The sequence below is a fragment of the Prenolepis imparis genome, unplaced genomic scaffold, assembly GCF_030444845.1.
Source record: "Prenolepis imparis isolate NDT839.2.m4 unplaced genomic scaffold, iyPreImpa1.0 SCAF_15, whole genome shotgun sequence".
Classification (NCBI taxonomy): Eukaryota; Metazoa; Arthropoda; class Insecta; order Hymenoptera; family Formicidae; genus Prenolepis; species Prenolepis imparis.
The window spans coordinates 391842-412694 of record NW_028141173.1 but is presented as its reverse complement, the minus strand read 5'-3'; the positions used below and the strand labels follow the sequence as shown (position 1 = coordinate 412694).

The 20853-nt window shown below is 35.6% G+C and overlaps 1 protein-coding gene and 1 long non-coding RNA gene across 25 annotated transcripts in view; one reads left to right on the top strand and one right to left on the bottom strand.

Annotated features, from left to right (window-relative positions):
• Window positions 1–20853, bottom strand: part of LOC145946103 (uncharacterized) — a 198757-nt gene that overhangs the window by 132063 nt on the left and 45841 nt on the right. The gene's annotated exons all lie outside the window — the stretch shown is intronic.
• The window catches only part of LOC145946110 (uncharacterized), a 112715-nt gene that overhangs the window by 50552 nt on the left and 41310 nt on the right, over window positions 1–20853 (top strand). The window contains exon 7 of the long non-coding RNA XR_014426983.1: window positions 12067–12137. This is a non-coding gene — a long non-coding RNA (uncharacterized LOC145946110). The remainder of the gene's footprint in view (window positions 1–12066; window positions 12138–20853) is intronic.

Here is a 20853-nt window from a genome sequence, read left to right as displayed (position 1 = left end):
TATCATAAAATATTTGCATAATAATGCGAATCGCAAAGGAAAAAGCGCAAGAGAAGTTTTTGAAGAAGAGATGTTAGGCCGAGCGCATACATTTTTACGATAGCAACCCAGAACGATGTAAATTTTTACTGTGGAAACTCTTTTAACGCGAATTCGTTGTCCTACATTTGCGTGAGACGCTCTTTGAGTAGAAAAACAAATGCGATGTTATCTCACAGTTTAATAATTGTAGTAATATACTTATCATGGATTTGATACGTAATATAATAGTACGTAAAATAAGCACAGTTGCATATCAATGATTAAATAATTAAACTTGCAAAAGCACACATATATGTCTGTTGTATAAGCGATTTCTACGATTTTAAAAATATGAATAGAATTCATTCATACTTTTTCGGAGAAAAAACAATTCTCGGACGCCAATAAAGATATCGTTCAATTTTAGATTCCTTCTAAATAACGCGGGCAAATAAAGAATAAGATTTTAGTAGAGAATCGTAGTTTTCTTAACCTCGATCGTTTCAACGGAACGTCGATGGCATTGCGCAAACGTCGTTACTCCACATTCGCATTCGAAAGAGAATATCGATACAAAGACTACAGTTGTCTGTCGCGTCGTCATCGTCGTCGTCGTCGTCGTCGTCGTCGTGGTCGTCGTGGTCGTGGTCTCTGCCTCGATAATTCGGCATCTCTTTTAAAACGCGGTCACCTCGATTGTTTAGCGGATAATCAAATTAACGCGATCAACCGGAGCGCAGACGAGCCGTTCGCTGGTCCATGCCCTCTCGTGTGAATAGGTCTCTGACAGGTCAAGGATACTCGACGGAGCTGCAGAAAGCTGCAGGGAGAAAGAGATAGAGGGGTAGAGGAAGCGAGAGAGAAGTTCCCGAGAGCACCCGTTAAAAATTCACGCGTGACCTCCCACGTTGTCTCGAACGCATATTTCCTGGCGGGCAAACGCGCATCATTGAGCGAGATCTGCATGTCTGCAAACATCAATTTCCTGCGTACACTTAGAGAGCCATTTCCGTCATAGACGACGTCATTAAGAAAATTGGAAGACTCGCAATTTTATGCGATTTTATGCGAGCGATCCCGATTCTCTCGCGAAATGCACCAGTTGATCTAACACGTCTCTTCCGATGAAAGGGCTCATGTGTCGAATCTTCATAGTCATCCGTCGCTATTATAGACCAACTGTTGCATTTTCGGTTCCTATATATAATCCTGTATAATCGCGGAGCTTGTCTACAGTTTTCTGAATGATTTGTGTGTGACGCGATTAATAGATGCGCGGTGATGTTTAATATTAGCTTTTTTTTAATGTGTTCTCTCTCTGTACATGATATGACTTTATACGTTGCGCGTCACGTAATATCATACAAAAGGGATTACAATAGTGGACACAAGATTGGATAAAGATAATCTTACCAAAGTTTGATCAAAGCTCATTATTTTCTCGTTAAAGTAAATTCTCTTAACCGTCTTATTTTCTCGAATTATATTTCTTACATAAAGAGATATTTATACGTCAGAAGAGACAATGTGTTTTAACTTGAAATGTTAGATAAATTTAAATAAATTCTACAACGATTAAAATGAAGAAAGAACAAATACACGAGAGCACTGTTAGATTGATATTAAGAATTGAATCATCATTTATTAAGATATTATGTGTACAATAAAAAGGAAAACAATTGTCAGCAATTGTATCTTAGAAAGACAGCCACTAATTACGAACATTTGTGAAATATTCCATTTAGTAAATTATTACATCATGTATATAATTGTTAACTTGAAACTTGCTTATATAAGCACGCTCTTTTATAATGTATATAGATTAATTTATTTTTTTTAAAAATATTATATAATGCTCTCTTTCTCTTGACTGCCAATGTTGAAAGGCAGTAGCAAAAAAGCAGCGTATCTACAAGATTTCACGATTCTCATAAACGGTTCTCATAAAATCATGGCAGACACGTCAAAATGACATCCGTGAATTATCGACGACCGTAATATCCAGCGCGTTCACATTTCACGCCTATATTATGACATTTCACGATTATCAATTGAAAATAATTACGCAAAATATATGTTTCGCAGTTAAATGTCAAACGATCTTGGCTGCGATGACGGAAATTCGTTTGATCGTTACTAATAAATCTGAGATACAAATTTATCAATCTCTGAGGAAATTAGAAATGAGTCATTAAAAAATTGTAATAAGAACTTGTCACTGACAGTGGATATAATCGAGACTATAAATTGCTATTATAAAACATGATATATCTAATGATAAATTCAGTGATAAATTCCAGCATAACTATGGTTACGATATCAAATCATCTGAATTCCTAAGCTCTATCGCGAATCGGATATCCGATAATAATTTTCATCGGCTGGAAAGGCCTCTCATTAACAGTCGACGCTCATAATCAGAAGTAGAGACAGCCATCGTAGAATTGCAATGATTTGAAACTTGAGTTAGTATATGAACGAAATTTATTCAAAATTAAACCATTTTAATTATCAAACAATCGCGATTAAACATCGAAAAAAAAATTTCGTCGATCGTTAATAGTCGACGAACGCAATGGGAAGGTTGATGCGAACAACGTGAGGAAAATTATGCTCACTCCGAAGTCGTCAGCCGGCAAATCTCGCGCACTAGGAATGGCCCGGCATCAGCCGATAATCACCGTGAAAAATCGCTCGTTCGCGACTCGCCTTCGTGAATCTCTCCGGTATAATATCCGGTAACGTAACGTACCGTTGCGCTGCCGCATGCACACTTCGCAACAGCAACGTGGATACCGAAATTTCGCGCACACACTCCGAACACCCTCGCGTCGTCGTCGTCGCTCGTCGACGCGCAAATCGACGTCTTAGGTAGCGGCGCGTCTCGTCACCCTTCGGACACTATATCCTGTGCACAGACGGTGGTTTATGCGGTGCGATGCGACGCGACGTTAACGCCAACGCCGAGACCGATTCGACGTCCGCGTGCACACTGACACCGACGTTGCTCCGAAGCCGTTGCCTCCACCTCTTCCTCCATTCGCGATACCCACCCTTCTCTCTCTATCTCTCTCTCTCTTGCGTTCTCCACGCGCAGTAGTCTCCTGCATCCATAGCCGCTCCCACCGCATTTCTCCTGCTCTCCCTCTTCCGTCCTACCATCTTTGCCCTCTTCCTCTCGCGGCTCCATTCTTCGTCTCTTTCCGTCCCAGCGGGTCTCACCAACCTTCCGCCTCCCCCGTTTCGGCCCCATTTTCTCCATCAAGTTCTACATATATGTATTATGTGTGTGTATGTGTTATGTGTAGTGTGTTTGTGGTATGTGTGTGTGTGTGTACGTTGCTCCTTTCCTGCTTCTCGCTCTCGCAATATTTTCCTCTCTCCTGTTTATTTCCTTTCCCCGTCTATACCGGATTATGTATCATGCTCGCTCTCCCCGTTCTCGAATCTCATCTGGGATCCATCTACGTTTTCTGCTTTCTTTTCCCTCGCTTCCTTTACTCTTGCTTTATCATGCTTTTGTCTTCGAGTTTCCGTGTTCCCGTTCTATCTCTTTCCGGTTTCTCGGAATTTATCCTTACTCTCTCGCATGCCTCTCTTGCTTTATCTTACCGCAGTAGTCTAGTTCTGTTTCGACCTTTTTTTTTGTTCACTTCACATCTCGCTGTCCTTTGCATCTTCCGCAGTTTTCTTATTCATGCAAGATATTACGCTTTAACTCTCTCATATATGTATATACAGAAAAAAAGATTATTTCCTTGCGTCTAAATCTAATTTTGTCTATAATTAATTATTTTAATCAACGTATAATTTTTTTTATAATTCATAAAACAATTTTAATATAGATTTTATTGCAAATAATTTAAAATTTTGCCCCGTTTCGGATATTCTCGAAAGATTAATGGACGATTAAACATCTATTAATAGGAGGATATTTTAAATTTTAAGATTATTAAAATTAGTGAGAATCACTGCCAAAGTCGAGTGATGGATGTTAATATTCAAGTGATTTAATAACGATAACATTAAAAATTCACAGGATTTTGATCATATAATTAAGTTTATTCATGGAGCTACGTAAATATGCAATTAACATGCAAATTTTGGGAAAGATATCCGTGCTATTGTATGCTAATTGCAAAGGATGCAATAGTAATTCGAGATGCTATTGTGCCACGATGCGTGTTTAAGCATATAAACAAGCATGTTTAAAAATCAATATCAAATGCAAATATTTTACGAATCTATACTATCGAACGTGAGTGAGATATTGCATGCGAAAAAATTAATTTCTTCCGACACCGTAATTCAATATATCCGTGATGAGAGAATAGGAGCCTTAAATCTTCCCAAGTTAATACGCCTTGAATTTGAGACGATTCACACGTGCAATCATTTTCGCGTGCGTCGTCGTTTAATTTAAACGAAATTCCATTCTATTTTATTATTGACGTTGTCAGGAGAACAATATATTTTAAGCAACCCGAAATGCTTCGTCGTGAAATACTGCTATGAAATTTTGCCTCGTAAAGTTTTCTACAGTTTCATCTCGCGCGGTCGCAATTTTTTCATCTCAATTCTTTTCATTAAAATCAATCTCTCGTTCGCAGTTATGTAAATTGTTCTTTTCTTTCCCTTTGTTCGATTTATCTGAATTTATTTGCAAGTTTATTACAACGTTCGCGCTTCCTTTGCGACAACGTCGCCAAAGCAAACGATCATCATAGGTATACAACGCGAACGCGGTGTGTCAGACGTGAATTCATATTTGACTAGACGATTCTCCTGGTTACGATCATCCCAACAGTATTTCCGCGAAATTGCGCCATACTCATATTGCATTGTGTCGCGCGAGCCAAAATCCTCGATTCCCAAATGCGGATTAATCCCGTTCCTCATCCGCGAGAGCAGCGTCTTCCCCTTCCTGTCTCGAACGAGTCCCTCCGGCGATGCAACCCCGTCCCTGTGTTGTATCAATTCGACTTCTCGAGAGTCCGCGCGTCTGCTTCTACCCTTTCGTCTCTATATCTTCCGTTCTCGGAAGCGAAATTTGAAGCCAAGCGGAAGTGACCGCCTACGCTTCCTCGCCGGAAGACGGCGAGGATGATTGACCGTCAACAGGTCGGGAACTCGAGTGTACTCGTACGCCGATTTTGTCGTTGATACAACGGAAATTGCTGGAGATTGGAACGTAATAACACGGATGTCTATTTTAATCTTAGCAAACCGCGATGATTTTTTATTTCATGATGCGGGGGAGTGTAAAATAAATTAACGCTTAAACTATTGCATTAATTTTTCTTGATATATATCTCTCGGAAGTTTTCTCGAGCGCGAGAAATGAAACCTTTTTTGTCAAACTTGGAGAAGAATAATTCATTAAATAATTTATGATTTATATATACTTATCGTTCGATGACATTTCTCTGTCATTCTTCGTTCCATGGTAAGAAAATGAAAATATCATGGTATATTCTGACACTTTCCGAGTATATAATCCCCTCGCGAAAATACAACAATCAAAATGATGACTGCCGTAGTTTTCGCGATGTAGTACGCAAGAGAGAGGGTAGGTAGGATAGGTAGGTAGGTAGATAGGTAGTGCAACGTTTACCGCATGCCAGGATAATCGCTGACGTGCGGAGTAAACGCGCGACGAGACAATGCCGCGAACAATGGCGGTTCCTCCCTCCCGCGGTTCATCCTGCGCTCCTCTTGGTAGAGTTACTCTCTACGTGGCTTACGCTCCAAAGTAAAATACGTGGGTGTACGAGCTGGGGAGAAATAGAGGGACAGAAGAGAGAGTGCGAGAGCAGGGGTGGAAGGGCGAGGAAGGACGACGCACGTACGTTGCGTGATCCGGTCTGCGTGCTGATGGCACTTGCAGACTACCGCGCGCACTCGACTAACGTGCACTCGCGTGTATGTGCCGTGCCGCATTCACGTGGCTACCGCCGTACATATAGGGGTAAAGGAAGGGATGAAGCCTTTGAAATTTCCTTCTCCACCACGAATCAACCGGGATTTCGAGATATATATATATACTCGGCGTGCAATCGGCTCGGGGGAGATCGTACATGCAACATCGGTTTCCGCGAATTTCTCGACCCGTTGCATCGTCGTTTTGTCTCCTTGTCCTGCCTCGATCATCGACAAATATAACTCTTCGATTCTCTTGACGAAAAAATTTTTAAAAAAATTTTTAAACAATTGTTGATACTAAATAACAATAGAAGATTGTATATCTATAGTCTCGGAATATTTTTTCAATCATTTCGCGTTCCTAAAAAAAATTTTGGCTATGTAAAGGAGAAGACTCACTAATATATCTTCAAACACGTGGAATTGTATTTAAAATGCTAAGTAACAATATTTTTCAAAATTTGCGTAATTTAATTCCTGGTCGCAGCGTAAACGAGGAAACGTGTCTTTCAGAGCGAGCGTTCTCATTTCTTACACTTTCCGCAACTTATTTGGTTTCTGCAAATTAAAACTTGTGCGGGGCACAAGTATATATCTTTCGCGAAACGTCAAAACGCGGGGCATCGCGTAAAAGCGCGAAGCGGGTTACATTTTTTTTACCCTCGCCGTTTGCCTCGTCTCGCCGATGCATTCGTCCTCTCTCTGGTCCCTTTCCTTTTAATTTTCCTTTTTATTTTCTACTCGTTAAATTAATTTTCTCCCCCTCTGGAAGATTCTTTTGGAGTACATCCAACCGTCCCTTTTCCGCTGCATAAATGCGGGCTTGCACCTCGTCGGCATTATCGCCGCTCTCTATGAACGAGAGCCGTTTTTGCGAAAGGACATAATCAACCTTTCTCTTCGTCAATTTCCTCAAGTAACTCCGGAATCGTATTCTCGAAGGATCACTCGCAGGGTCAAAGGACTGCAAAGAACTCTCCTTACAAACCCGAGCTACTCTGGCAGCGATTCAAACTTAGCATCGATATCTCGAATTCCCCTGGCGGGATTTGTGGCCGAATCAGATGACTGCAATCGAGTCAGTCGGAACCTTTTTTATTTCAATATTCAATATTTGACAGTTGGAAAAGAATAAAATATGAACCTTGCATGAATTTTCAAATAAGAAACGAATCGCGAGCGGGTTGCAATCGAATATTATTTGTCTCAAAGTGAAATAAAGCTCACGAAAGAATTAAAACAAACAAGAAAATGTCATTTTTATATAAAAATTTATTTCGATATTATTCATTTATCTTTTGAAAGAATATGTTTTGCACGATCGCACGATGCAACATAATAAATCAAATTTCCCTGGTTTTATTTCATTAAAAATTATTTAACGCACGCTGCTATGATTTAATACGTGATAATTTCGCTCCGTGATATTTCAGCAACTTTCGTATATACAGACTCGATTCCAGCAACATCTGGCGAGTCTGCAAATTTGGGAAAATTCGGTCTAAATAACGCGGACTGAAATTAATACGATATATGTAACTTTGTGTGTCGTCAAATTCGCACGAATTTCCCTCGCGTCTCTCCGATTTGACGCTGTCCAACATTCCGAAAAGCCATCGGTGACTTTTTATTCGAACAATACACTAATCGCGCAAAACACCAGGGAGATTAAATTGCGCACAATAAAAAAAACTCCTCTCATTCGGCATTTACATCTTTCATAGAGCGCATTATTGCCGTTTCGAAAACAACGCATTTTCATCCGCCGTTCGATCCCCACCGGCCATTAATCTTTTATCTTACGAGACTGGCTCACGTGCACCATCCGGGGCTCACAATGCGCCGGAATACTAACTCAAAACGGAGAAAGAAGAGAGAGGAAAAAGAAAGGACCATTTATCGTTCGCGCGAGTGAAAAACGCGCGTGGTCGAGAGAAATGCTACGACGTTTTTCATCACGGATTATTCTACGATTTGCGCGAATTAGACGCATATGGACGACAGATCACGTCATAGCATAGACATATACGTCACACGAGCGAGATTAATTCGTTTAAAGCAAAAGACAACATTAGGTTTACGTTCGACTATACGTGAATTTTGCACGAAATTGATCTGGCCCTTAAATGCATTCTGCAATATTTCTCCAACGACATCAGTTGAAATAAAATAGCTGCAAATGGACGGTATTTTATTTTAACGCGATGTCAGACACATCTTTTCGTAGAGCCTAGTATAAATAAGTGCTGCAATAATGAAATTTTCATTTTCATAAACGTCGCTTTTATTTCTCGAAACAAGAACACTTATTCTCCCGTAACTGTTTTTATAAACGACTGCGCTCCCCCCGTATATACGAAACCGACCTATATTTTATTTTGCACGTCATTACGTTTACATTTTGCAGTTATATTGCGAGCTGTGTACGGTTAGCAAACGAGAATTGTGCCTTCCCTCCAATGTAAACTTCTCACGTGCGCTCGCATAAAATTATTTCACGAACATGAACCGTTTAATTGTGACGAGCGATTTCCTATTTGGGTTGTATTTTTTTTATTTATAACATGTAGAAATTATTACCAAATATGAATGTGTAATCAATTTTTAGAAGAATAATATCGAAATATCTAAAAATCAAAATGCATAAAGAATCACAAGAAATAACTTTTAGGTAAAAATAATCGATTTTGTCAAACTAATATCTCGTGGATCGTGAGCTGTTATAAATCCTCGCATCTTGGATTGTAGACCGATCGCATCCCATATGTTGAATGCACGTATTCTAAAGTTACCGAGCAGTTTGTGAACAGCTGCAAAGTTGCAGCTATGTCCTCGACTTGGTATAGACGTTGAACCAAAATGGGAACATGAGAATTAACTGATCACGACAAACTCGAGAAATCTATTATAATACGTTCAAACTCGGTTAACGCCGCTTGTCGAGAACTGGCGGATAGATTTTTGAGCCGATGCTTTCCAAAACTAACTTTAAAACGCTACTCAAATTCAAATATTTGAGCGTAAAACGCCTACCTCTCTTTGCACTGCGTGGTTAACTTTCTTGTCCATCAAAAGAGTTTCGAAATGTTGACACACGTAGTTCTACATATTTTTCCACAGATAATATAATTCTATAATGAAATATTTCGTAATTTAATACTATAAAATAACTTTCTCGTGAAATATAAAGTAATAACTCTATTAGCTTTGATATATGATTCTAGCATATATATAATTATTACCTAATTAACTTATTTAATTCATATTTAAATGATTATTTTGGATTAAACTCCTCTATAGTAATTCTTTTTTAAAATATTTTAAAACTTTAGATATAAATTTAATTTTATCCACGATTTTCATCCATTTTCCTGAAAATCTGATTAATGTATGTATTATTGTACAAGAGAAAGATTTATTAATAAATAATACACACACTCAAGCCTGCTAATATGATTATTAAACAAACTAAATATGAATTAAAGTATTATGTTTTTATCACAATTATTTTGAAAATATGATTAACTCAAAGATACAAATGTGACACTAGAGTATACGACTAAAAAAATTATCTAATTAAAATAATTATATAATGTATCTATGTGTGTTTCAAAATTAAATTCAATATTTTTTTATGTAAAATATATTATTGTTACTAAAAAAACATTATCAAGTGTGCTCCTCTCTCTCTCTTTCTTTCTTTCTTGTCTTAAATTTGCTTCTTAAATATTTTAACCGAAAAGACAACAAACAAAAAAAGAGCAAAGGTTAAAAATCTCAAGCGGCGAGGCAACGATATAATATAACGTAGCCCCATGCATATATTATATATAAAACAACGAAACCCGAGAAAGAAGGAATAATTTGCGTGCGAGATAAATACTCGCCCAACTGGAAAAACGCATCACGGTGCTTCGTTATTCTAGCGCATCTTGACATAGATTTTTTTTCTCGCTAGACGTCACCAGACGATGAGAAAAAGCGCGAAAGAAAGACTAAAGAGGAGCGACCGGCGTAAAACTGCGGTGATGAGAGGTGGTGGTGTCTCGTCAGAAAAAGTTGTTCCGCAACAATTACGCGCATAGGGTTTAAATAGATAGCACGAAACGAAATATAAGTTTTCTTCGTTCTGGAACAAATTATTAAAATTTATATCTATTATAGTAACGAAAATTCCTCCCAGACTTTCGAGAGAGCGAACAAGGTTAATAAGGGATTAACGCAATCCAGAAATAAAAAAAATAAGTATTTGTCTCCATGTTTATAATATTAAAATATTATATTAAATATTATATATAAATATTATATTATAATAATATATAAAATATTATATTTAAAATAATTCTTGCACAATTACAAATTCAAAGTAATTGTGTGTGTATGTGTGTGCTTGTTTAATATAAATATTATAAAATTACAGTCAGTATATATAGTATTGTTGAAAATTATTACGGCATCAACATAAATTTGTCATGAAATTTGTCATAAAAGAAATATCCCATGATTCCGGGACGATGTTTAATCGCACATTATTATATGCGGTATATACTACTAGTTCAAATGACAATCGTATCTCGCGGGAAATCCGTGTCAATAACGAGAATTCGTCAGTAGGGACATTAAAGGGGACAAACGTTATGCAACCAAGGGACGTATAAAGACAGAATGTTTATTCGGATGCACGTTTAGGAAGAAACTTTATCCCCGAATCTAAAAAAAAGCATCTCCCACGAGAAAGAGATAGTTGCATTTTTCTGATAAAATATTACGTACAGAGCTTATGTAAAAGAAGAAAGAAGGAAAATATAAAATAAGAAATTATTTTAAGAAATTAATAATTTTTTTAACATATATACTGAATTAGAAGGATTACTATTCGATTAAAAAGTTTCCAAGCAAAGAGTCAAACCTTATTTTGGAGAGGTCGCAATATCTCCATTTAAGAAGATATTAAATTAAGAAAGAATTATAGAGGTATATATAATTTTCAAGTCGAAAGAAGTCACGTTGGAGCAACCTTTACTGAATAATTTACTTGGATTATATGTTATCAAAAATTCGCTAAGAATCCATTTCTCATATCTCCTAGATTTTGTTTTTAAACAACTATTTTACTGTTTTAAAATCTATAATGAAAATTGCAGTAAAATCTTTTAGGAGTAATAAGAGCAATCTCTTTGGTATAAAAATTCAAACTTATAAAATTGCATATTAAATGTAATTTTTATATATATATAACAAAGATTCTACTTATTCAAAGTCGCAAAATTTTTACGATTTTTCCGTAAAAAGTACAAGTACTACGAAACGTTGAGTTTTACAAATTCTCTTGCTAATAAACTAGATTGATTGTTTGTCATGTAATCGTCTGCGAATATTGTAGCGGCCGGCGTTTCTTGGCGGCGGAAATTGCTGAAACTCGAACATATAATGCACTTGATCGTTCGGTGCACCGTGCAGAAAGAAAGCGCGTGAATGAAAAAAAATAGGGGGCGAGAGAGCGGAAAGAGGAAGAAAGGGGAAGCGCAGGTAAGGAGGGAAATTTGTGAGAGCGCCGGCTAAGGGTGTAACCCGGTCGATAAACCGGGGTGGGTGCGGTCTTTCCTCATCCCCCTGGACCGACAACCACCCCAACGACCCCCGGTCCAGCACCTCCCCCCTCATCTCCGAGTCGGCGACCGAACGTCGCTGCAACTGCAGTCCTCGCAGCGGAATTTCTCTCGGCGACGTCAACCCTCTCCTTCGACCTCCTCCGCGACGTCAATTTCTCTTTGTCTTTACCTCCGGCAGGATGTATATATATGGAGAGAAACGGATGCTCCTGTGTTCTCAATAAGGGAACACGCATTGCAGCGTGAAAGTTTCTGACAAATTAAACGATACAAGTGTCAATGATTTTTTTTTGTTTTATTCTACGACAATAATTCTTGAAAGGATTTAATTTATAAGGATATGAGTTGTCGTTGAACGATCGTCTGTCTGCGAATCGTTAACGCTCTTAACATCTATTACGATGTGTGCTAATTAGAGCAGACGATTGCTTATAGTAACTAGACTAGACTTATAGTTTGTCAAATATAAAAATCCGTTATTTTTAATTCTTTGCAAATTTTTGTGTTCTAGTGCGACTAATACGAGTCTGGAGTCACTTTGTACAACAAGACGTTTCTGCCGAGGAAAAGACACCGAAAAAGGTAAGAGAGAGAGTTGAGACTTTTACATTCATATTAAATTTATGCACCGGTATGCGCATAAATGTCCCGCGAAACGAATGCACTTTTCTAAGGTCAGTAAAGGTTAAATAGCGACCGACGAATGATAGTCGAAAATACGCGAGAACGATGGTGGAAAACTGTTTTTCCTACATTTTCATCTCTCAGTCATCGAATTCCTTGTACTTGCGGGAGTATCTGCGAGTACATTATGTCTATGTGTATGTATGACTCTGATGAGGTTTAAGAAATTATACGAGTGAAATGTATGTAAAGGGAATTAATATGATAAAATAATACATATATGTGACAATTATATATAAGAATTTAATTCTTTTATAAAAAATTATAGTGAGAATGTTTTTTTATTACTTAAGGGAATTATTTTCATAATTTAATCTTCGATATTTCCACGTGTTTGAATTCGCTTAATATATTCTCAGAGAACTTTTAATATATTCTCAAGATTTTTATTTTGCATCTAATTATATATAAGGTATAAGGCGTTCTCGTTTAAATCACACACACACATTCTTTGAGAAATCATTAATTTAACTTTTCTTTCAACTTTTATTCTATAAATCTTTTTATTTCAGGCCGGTTTTATTTCTATATACCGGTTTTCCATTAAATTCTTAATTATGCATCTAAACTTATAAACGTTATAATTAATTTTAATTTAAAATTAAAATATCTTTAAAATATACACACCCTTATTGACCAAGCACTTACTCATTGACAAAATAAACGGCTCATGTATATACAAAGTGCTCAGCAAATAGGTATAGACTAAACTTTAAAAGGCCATACATTCGCGGACACAATATCCATGGCATTTGAATTTTTTGACATATGCCGGATAGAAATTTCAGCTGTCACGCGATACCTCTATGTACCTTGCATTGCAGTTCTTTAGAGATAAAATACGCGAATGCTGATAAGAGTATGACGTGACACGAGGCGCGTAAGTAACTACAGGTGGCAAGCAGAGAGCTGCGATATCGACTTCGTCGATGGTCTGTTTCTTCGATGCTGAAGAAACACCGGCTGCGTGGTGTTTCGCCATTCGCTCGCCTGTTCCGTTTACTCTGCCGCAAACGTGCCTCGGATAACATCAAGCGCGATCGCTATTGCTTCGCTCGTGCAAACATCGGTATCAATATTTACGCAGCTTGTTTCCACGGAGTAGCAAATCCAATTTTTATATATATTTTTTTTTTAATAGTCACGGTAGAAATCTCTAACAGAAGCAAATTTAACTGTAGAATTTAGCACAGACACATGACATATTTCTTTGAGAACTTTGAAAAAAAGCGAAACGCGCGTTTGGAGTTTAAGTCTAGTAGAATTACTTTTAAAATAAATGACATTAAATTTGTATTTGAACAATAACTGTTTAATTATTGATCCATGTGTTTCTTAATTAGTAAATTTATATAAATATAAAAATTTATTATTTTTATCTTTGTATATATTGAAGTATCTTTTTATATATGGCACTTATTTTTAGAGATATCTTATATATTCAGGGATTTTTTATATCCATATCAAAGATATATATCATTATTTACATTTCTTTATCTATATTTTTTACGGGTTTATTCTTATATACATATTGCTGTGTAATTACAATTTTGATATAATTTTAATCCTTTCCGATATTCCTGCCATTATTAATCTTTCAATTTGAAATGGTCTTTATTTTAATGGAAATTTAATCTAAATTTAATTTTAAATAAAATCTGATATTTTATTGGGCTTTTAATTAATTTGTAATCATCACAACATTTAATATTGAAAAGATTGTGAGTTCTCTCGTTAAATTTTCAGTGAATAAAATTCACTCCAAACTTATAAAAAAATCTATAAATCTGAAAAGATATTATAACAAACAGTAGCCTCCTTATTCCTGAAAAAGATACTTGCATTTTATGTGATGTATGCATTTCTATAGGAAGAATTTTGTAGAAAAACAATATAAAAAACGGATAATTAATTATAAATTTTATTGCTTAAAAGCTACAAATTTGTTACCAACTATATTTCTTGAAAATTATATAACGCAAAAGTAATGATACCTTCAAATTAATTTCTTATTGAATTTAGTCATCAGAGTTTTATTTTTTTCCATTTTATCTATTTTAAAACATTACAATTAAAGTTTTCGGCGTGAAGATAATTTTCGTTATCAATCGCCGATTAAATTTTCCGTAAATGTTTCAAATAATTTTACCGGAACATTCTCTTCAAAGTATCGATTTTTTACGATAAAGTTTACGAATCTTGGAATTTCGTTCACGTAAAATTTCTTTGCAGTAATTAATTTTCCGTTTTCGGTAATTTTCTCATTCCACGCAACTATACGGCATACTCTTTGCGTCAGATTAACGTGAGTCTGTCAAATTTTCCATGACAAAAATGAACAAGCAACTTCACAATCTGCTTATTATAATCTCGCTAGAATTCTTCAAACTTATGATCGAATTGGTGACGTGGTCTAAAGTCTTAATCCTTTCACGTTTCAACTTTTAATCTTTATTTCCCCTAGATAGCAAACTTAATATAAAATTCACAGAAAATGGTGTTTTAAACGTTTTCATAAAAAGCTCGCTTTAATCTCATTATATTAAGTCAATCACAATTTTCACTCACATATCCAGATGAATATTAATTACAAGGTTTTTTTTATTGAAATCACACAGAGAGTGAATTTTGAAAAAGTTTTAGGAAGAGAAGAGAGTTTCATACACACTCGACATAGCAATTATTCTACAAAACGAGACTGGTAGAAATTCCATTAATTTTTACAATTATAGCGTTAATGTATAATGTAATTAAAAATCAATGCAAGAGCTTTGATGCGTCCAATATATGTTATAAATATACCACGTATATGTGTGACCTTTCGATTAGTCTGTCGATGAGCTGCTATAATCACTTTACGGGTATTCGTACAAATTAGATTGGGAACTCTATAATATTGTGGATGATCACGTTATTAAATTGTGGACAACATATTGTATTCATTATATTGAACGTAGCAGTTCAAATACGTATATTTTACTAAAGTGTTGATTATGAAGGTACACTTTATAATCAATGCTTTTGAAATCTTCAACGAGTGCATCAATGTTTGCAATATTAAATCAGTCGTATATATTATAAGTTAATCACACATTACTATTTAATTATTTACGTAAGACACATTTAATATTTACATATATGATAATTTTATGAGACATTTACAAGATTATTTAAAAAAAATATTTTGCGATATTATTTCATGAAAATAGAATATGTTTAGAAAAATATTTTACATATTTATTAAATAATAACTGTCATACATACATTTAAAAATATTGCACATATTTTTGCATGAGTTAATCATAAAATCTCATTAAACGTGATATTATGTGTGTATACATATAAAAATCCGATATTTGAACAAGAGAGTGAGTGAATGCACAGAAAGAAGTATGACAGAGGGTGTGCATGAGAATGTACATACAAGTGCCATTTTTTTAAGAATAAAAATATTTAAAATAAATGAAATTAATAATTGGACAAGTATAAAGCGCGCGCGCGCGAAAAAGTTGATATGACCCTTCAGATATTAACATTAAATTATGATACTAAACAAGGTTATATAACTTATTCTTTTTATTCGCAACATATTTCACACATTATGGAAAACTGTCGATATTTCAACGAAATCGCGTATAGCTTTTTCGGGTGGGATTTAACGCACGTCTGACCTCATCTCAGTCCTTTCGATTGGAATAAGTGCGTCGTCTGATAGATCCAATAGTGAGAAGATTGACTATAAACCACCAATATATATCCCACACTACGTCGAGTATCACTATATATGGTGCATTGACTTTATTTAAGTATTAACGTATTTTATCACCTTTTCCATAAATTCTTTTTATTGATTTTACATGTGACGCACACTTCGGTTTTCCTTACTTGTTATTATAATAATGAGAAATTACACAGAATTTTTTTGTAAATAAAATATTAATAAAATGTTAAAATAAAAATAAAATTTATATTTTCCAATGACAATGTCTGTTGGTAGAACGGAAATTATTAAAAATAAATTTTGTAGATGGAAAATAAAAATTCATAATTAAAATATATTATTGCGCAATATATGTGATCACTTGGCGACGTGCGATCTCTGCAATGATGGTATCGAGAAAAATCTTTGTGTCACGTTACTGGCTCACTTTTATCAAGTTTGTGAGAATGCGTGACAAAATTCCGGAAAGAGAAAGAAAAAAAAGGAATTGAGTAGACATTCGCAAGACGATGCGAGATGTACTGAGCATAGAATGACGTATATATTTCTAAACTAAAGAATATATCCTTTTCATCGACGGCGGCGGAAGTAAAGACCGCGAATGGGAGAGAAGCTGGCTCCCTTTGGGATTCGAACGAAACGAAACTCCTGGCCTGAGAGCAGTCGATGCTACTCGGGACTTCTGAGCACGTAACTCGGCGCGCCCGGATGAGAGAGAGCAGAAGAATAAGAAAGCTTACGGGACGACGGAAAGGCCTCCGAATCGTGCCTTTCCTTTTGTCTTTATTCGTTCGTGCTTTCATCCTATCTCTCACCGGCTACGTTACTTCGTTTCCTTCTGTTCGCGTAAAAATTCTCGACGGATTTCAAGTAGCTTCTCTTCTTTTCATTGGTCCATCTCGTCTCCTTCGTTATCGGATGAGTGTGTCGCATTTTTGTAAAAATATAACACTCAATTAGAAGTGATCACATAAGAATATTCTTGTGATACAGCATTTCAAAATATGTATAATTCACGAGGCAAAGTAATTCAAAAGCACGTCTGCAGATAAATATTTTTGTGTACATTTCCCCTGCAGATAAAAATAATATTCATTGTCATATTTAAAAAATAATATTATGTCTCTCTAAAAAGAAAAGTAATAATTTTTTTTCGAAGAAACAAGCATTTAAAAAAATTTTTTTCAAGCTTTTTTTATCTTTTATACATTGAGGCTTCGTAATATAAAATAAAAAAGCAGAAAAAAATATCTGTGAGTAATATCTGTGAGATGCACTGTGAGAAGCGCGAGAGTGGAAGATGCAGAAGAGAAGAGGCTTTTATCTCTCATATCGCGGAAAGGAATAAAATGTTCGTCGATTATAAGGCCGATACGATGCGGTGAATACGAGAGGCCGTCGCGGTTGAATTTCAATTATTCAGATGCATGCACTCTGCTCGAGAATTCTCTCGCTTCTTTTATGATCCTTACCATCTCCTCATCGGACACGGACGTCTTCTTCCTTTCTCTCGTTTTTTTTTTTCTTCAAAAACAGACGGCCGCTTCGCATTCGTGAATGATATGCGAGCAAATAGAAACTGCGTTATCGATAATGCCTTTAAAATTCAGTAACCTCTCGTTTTTCTTCTTTTTCTCTCTCAATTCATCGAACAACTGTCGCGAAAGACCTTTCCACGCGGATCGATTTATGACAGCATCCTAATTTATTTCGTCCCACGCGGAGATACCTCGATTTGAAATTCTTTCAATCAGATTCTTTTATTGTGTTAAAACGCTTTCGCGAATACAGACGATTTTTTTGAAACGTCGGACGAGACAAGCGCGATATGAATTTAATTATCCTTGAAATTAAGGTTGCTCTTTGAGAACATTTCTTTGTTAATATAATGGTACACCAAGATGGACCGTGACCGTTTTTCTCTTGACCTTTCCTCTTACTTATCATAAATCACATCACGTGGCAAAGTTAATGATACCCAGAACCAGGTAGTTGACGCCAGGTAGCAGTTTCGTGCAGAAAGAGAGAGAAAAAACGTAATCTCGAGACGTCAAACACACAAGCCGGATGTAGTAGGAGAACGGAATGAGAATGTCAGAAAATTCCCAGCTGGTTAAGCATGAAGAGGCCACCACCGCCGCCGCCGTCGTGATGTAACCCCGTGGCACTCAGTCCTGTTAAAACATTTACAACATGGAACGCCGCCGCTCTCCTGCATTTTCCATCAGGTGGCCGAGCGGCGAATACGGATAGATTAACTTCCACGAAGCCTCCGAGGCATCGGCTGAATTAGGGACTCCTGTCTTGCGCGGCGCGGACGCAATTTATCCGGGAGGATCGAAACACCGTAGACCGCAATTAGGTCACCGACGTTAGGTCACGGTGGAGGAGATCAATTTAAAGGCCGCGCTCTCTCGGAGATGAACGCTCGGCCAGGCGATTACTTTCAAGGCAAAATGCGCGTCGCATCCTCGAACTTAATCCGCGATCCTTGCTCGACATAGGTCAGACATCGATCGTACCTTGACACGTTACAAGGAGAAATGTCGTAGCGATTGGTGAAAAATTAATGAACACATGTAGACCCTTCTTTTTGAAAATGAATTCTTTACGGATATAAAATCATTAATTTTTCTCTATATTTGATTCATGCAGAGCTCTTCATCCTTCGAGATTTGTAATTCGATGGCCCTGTTTGTTAGAGTTTCATATTTTTACCAACTTCCCGTATTCAGTGTAAATGCTTATGAATTATGATGAATTTTACAGAGACAGCGATTTAATCAAGCTTATTTATAAAAACAAAAAAATGAAAAGTTAAACACGCATTTATGCAAATGTGACTATGCATATATAAAAAGCTATGGTTAAATCTTTAAATTACATTATTGCTGTTATACACTTGTGAATCATGAACGAGGGAGAATATTTTTAAAAACGAGAGCAGATTTAAATAATATCATGCATATCATAATGAAAAATTTTCAAAGTTTTTTATATTTTTCGAGAGTGACATTTTTGCATTTCTGAAGAACGCAGAAAACTTTTTTACTGCGATACAGCAGATTTAAATTATTCAAATGTGCCCCTTTTACACATATTTCCCTATATAAATATATTATTGTATGTATATATGTGTATATCGATTTTTAGATGTAAAGTCTAAAGTACATGTTGACGCGTATTTCTTTTTCATAAGCACTTCCAAAAGGAGTTTCTTAAATTGAGATATATAAACCACTTCATAAACTATAAAATTGGCCGCTTAATTATCTCTAAAGGTCACAACATTCCGGATGTCGTAATTAGGTCACCAGCATATACCGCAATTGGAAGCCTATTTAAGTATACATCCATTATCCTATGTCATAACCATCAATATAATTTATAATCTAAATTAATCGATATATCGCTTGACACTTAAATTTATTAATTATTATTTCGATCGCCTAAAGTTTCGCAAAGTTTCATGAATTTTGAAAATTGTCAAAATTTTAAATTAATTTGTCAATAAAAATTATAATTGAAGGTTGACGTAACAAAAGATCGGAATAAGCTCAAATAAAAATTTATAATTAAATTTGAAAATGCAGAGTGTACGATTAAAACAAAATGGCTGATAATCATTCAACTTTTGAATTCCGTAAAATGCAGCAGGGTATATACATTCGATAAAATTTAATAAAATCAAAACTATTAATTGCATTGTTTGCAACTCCGAGAATGACGATTTGGCGTAAAGTCCATTAACAAGTCCATTATATTCACAATATTGCATATGAATATGTTTGGAGGAGATATTCCATATTCCATAACGAACCCACAAAATCTGTCGTTTAATTGTCTCGGAAGATCGAATTGCGGCTGTCCTACCACAATTAGGTCACTGTCCTATATCCACAGTTGAAACTCAATCGTACAGCATCTGCGGCCTTCAATGCCACAAACGATAAATGATTAAGCCCGATTGACATAGAAAATATTTCTATATAAAGTTTTTTCAATCATATGCTAGTTGTGTCATAAATATTAAAATAAAATTTTTTAGCAGAGCGAAAATAATATTGCAAGATAATTATTATATTTAAAAATATTTTATATCAATCATCAACATTATTGCCTGTAGAGATCTGCCTAACTAATTGCTTAATCGTGAAACATAAAGTCACGAATTCTTAATCTGACATCTCTTTACTCTTCAGATATACACGTTTATATTTGAGAATTGAAACAACCATGTTTATGTCGCGAAAATAAATACCATTTCACATCATTTCTTGCGCACAAAAATGATGAGAAAAATAAAGATTGCAATTATGTGATCCGCGGTTTATGGGAAAAGATTTCTAACAGTTTTGCATTCAAAATATTAAGTATAATACGCGATAGCTGCTAGGATCAAAACATTTTCCTTAACTGGGTCACCGTGTGTGATGGTGTACTATAAACAGTCGCTCATCATATAACAGGAAGTGCATCCTTATATCCGCACCGCTCCTCCAAACATATTCATATGCATTATCGTAAATCGTAAAGTAACCGCGCGAGACAATTTATTCATATTGCATATACATACCCTAAGGCCTACACCATCAATTTAAGATCCCTTCTTCTACCTGAGGGAAATATAAGCATCTTTGACGTATTCGAAATACGGTGGAGATACTCATTTTATATAATTTATTACAGCCAGTCTTCAGATATCAATATTTAACAGAATTAAAAATTAATTAAAAAAATAAATAAAAATGTATGAAACAATTTTATATTTATTTTGTTAAGAATAAATTTTATATTTCAATATTTTTGCTTAAAAGATTCTCTATACATAATTCATACAATCTATATTATAGTTGTGAGGAGAGGACCTATCATAAATCTATGATCGATCGT